Source organism: Chenopodium album, chromosome 9 (genome assembly GCF_948465745.1).
Source record: "Chenopodium album chromosome 9, dcCheAlbu1.1, whole genome shotgun sequence".
Lineage (NCBI taxonomy): Eukaryota > Viridiplantae > Streptophyta > Magnoliopsida > Caryophyllales > Amaranthaceae > Chenopodium > Chenopodium album.
In genome coordinates, this window is record NC_137842.1 from 5,098,810 (window position 1) to 5,101,338 (window position 2,529).

At 29.2% G+C, this 2,529-nt stretch overlaps 1 long non-coding RNA gene across 1 annotated transcript; it reads right to left on the reverse strand.

Annotated features, from left to right (window-relative positions):
• Positions 1-371: 371 nt before the first annotated feature.
• Positions 372-1,591, reverse strand: LOC145559445 (uncharacterized). Its single transcript, XR_014092719.1, has 2 exons — positions 1,397-1,591; positions 372-627 (listed from the first exon to the last, which is right to left on the reverse strand). It is a non-coding gene; the product is annotated as an uncharacterized LOC145559445 (long non-coding RNA).
• Between the last annotated feature and the right edge of the window lie 938 nt (positions 1,592-2,529).

A 2,529-nucleotide genomic window follows, 5' to 3' on the forward strand; every position in this document is an offset into this window, starting at 1 on the left:
ATGCGGCCCAAACTTATATTTAACAGCTAGACCCACAATTTGGACCCATGGTTTGAATTGGATGAAAAAAAAAATCTCTAAATTAGACACTACGTGAAAAAATGAATTTGGCACCGGTTCAAATTCGGCCTAAGGCACCGGTTTGAACTGGTGCCTATGTGGGGGGTGCCAAAAAGGGGTTTAAAAAGGCACCGGTTCAAACCGGTGCCAAAAATCGAAATTGGCACCGGTAAGGCCCACAGAAAATTATTTCAAAGTTTTTGGCACCGGTTAACGGTGCCAAAAAAAACCCCAAAAATCTTTTTTTTTTTTTTTTTTTTTTGTTGTTGTCATTTTTCACTTAAAAATCAAATTGACTAAAATAAATAAGAACAACAACATATTAATCGAATATCATTGAATATAACCGAAATTTACAGTATATAATCAAGAAAAAATTACAATATACAAATTATAAAATTAAACAATTACAACATATAAATAAATAAAAAAGAACTACAATATAAATCAAAAAAAAAATTACAACATCACAATAAAAAAAAAAAAAAAAAAAAAAAACCCAAACATCTAAATCAATATTTTTGATTCTTGATTCTTGATTCTTCAATTATGTGCAATATTTTGGGCCTGCAAAGCAAATACTATACCTGCGCCAATTAGTTCATCCAACAAAATCAATTAAAATGTATTAGCTGCGAAATTAGTTAAAAACCCAGAAATTAAAAAAAAATCGAAAAAATTAAAATCGAAAAAAAATTAAAACCCAGAAAATCGAAAAAATTAAAATCGAAAATTAGTTAAAACCCAGAAAATACAGAAAATGAAGAAAAAATTAAATTAAAACCCAGAAAATTAAAAAAAAAATCCAAAAAAAATTAAAATCGAAAATTAGTTAAAAACACAGAAAATTAAAAAAAAATTGAAAAAATTAAAATCGGAAAAAAAATTAAAACCCAGAAAATCGAAAAAATAAAATCGAATATTAGTTAAAACCCAGAAAATCGAGAAAATCCAGAAAATGAAGAAAAAATTAAATTAAAACCCAGAAAATCGAAAAAAATTAAAACCCAGAAAATTAAAAAAAAAAATAAAAAAAATTAAAATCGAAAATTAGTTAAAATCGAAAAACAAATAATAATCGAAAAATGAATCAAAATCGAAAAACAATAATAATACCCAGAAATGAAATCGAAAAACAAAACCCAAAAATGAAATCGAAAAACAATTACCCAGAAATGAAATCGAAAAACAAATACCCAAAAATGAAATCGAAAACAAATACCCATAATTCGAAGAAAAATAAATCAAAATCGAAAAAAAAAACCTATTAAAATCGAATAAAAATGAACAGAAATCAAAAATAATAATCAAAATAAAATAAAATAAAAAAAAATACCAAGAAATCGATTGAAAGAAGTGAGGACGGTGTTGCATGTTGGAAGGAGATGAGGGAGAAGGAGATGAGGGAAGAGAAATAGAAGGAGGATGGAGTAGGAGATCGAGAAAGAGGAGGAGAGGAGAGAGAAAGAGGAAGAGAGGAGGAGAGGAGGAAAGAGAAAGAGAAACGGCTGATTGAGTTAATGTGTTAGGGTTGGGGGGCTTTTATATGGGCCGGTTTTTTTTTTTTTTTTTAAATATTTAATGGCACCGGTTCACTTCAAACCGGTGCCTTTTTATGTTTATGCCACCGGTTTGAAGTGAACCGGTGCCATATATCCTGGTTCAACCTTCCCACCAAATTTTAAGGCCATTTTTGGCACGGGTTTGGACTGAACCGGTGCCAATTAGGGGGTGCCTTTTTGATTTTTTCTACTAGTGAGAGAGTCTTGATACCATGTTAAACTCATACAAATAATTAGGAGAAAACGGTTTAACGTGCCTTTATAATTAATCACATATATATAGGCTTACAACATTAACCTAACTTACCAAAAAACTCCTAACAAGATAAATACAAATATATTCACATATATATATCCAACTTAACATAAATATATCTAACATTTCTATTGCTATATGATTTTTTGGGATGTAACATCATTTGGTCTTGTGAAGGGTAACGGGTGCGACCTAAAGCCATATTTAATAAAATTACATTTAAGATGGTAGTTAACAATTAATTATTATTTTTTATTAAAAAAAAGAAATTGAGACAAAGAAAATATATAGGGTCTATTCTTATTGACTGAATTGGGCTGAACTGATCTAAACTAAACTTATTAGAACTGAAGTGAACTGAATATTTTATGGGAGAAGGAAATTAGAAGCTGAACTAAACTAAACTTATTAGAACTAAACTGAAAGTAATCTGATGAGAATAGGGCCTACGTATATACGTAATATATATTTCAACTCAAAATTAATAATCACGATTGCATTCATACGGACTACGGAGTACTAGATAGAATGACATGCGTGCAATGAATTTAGCATTTTAGGCCATTACTCTAATCATGGCCCATCGGCTAAATTTAGTTGTAGTTTTAAAATACCTGTCCACACCCAATTTTTATACATACATTGAGATTT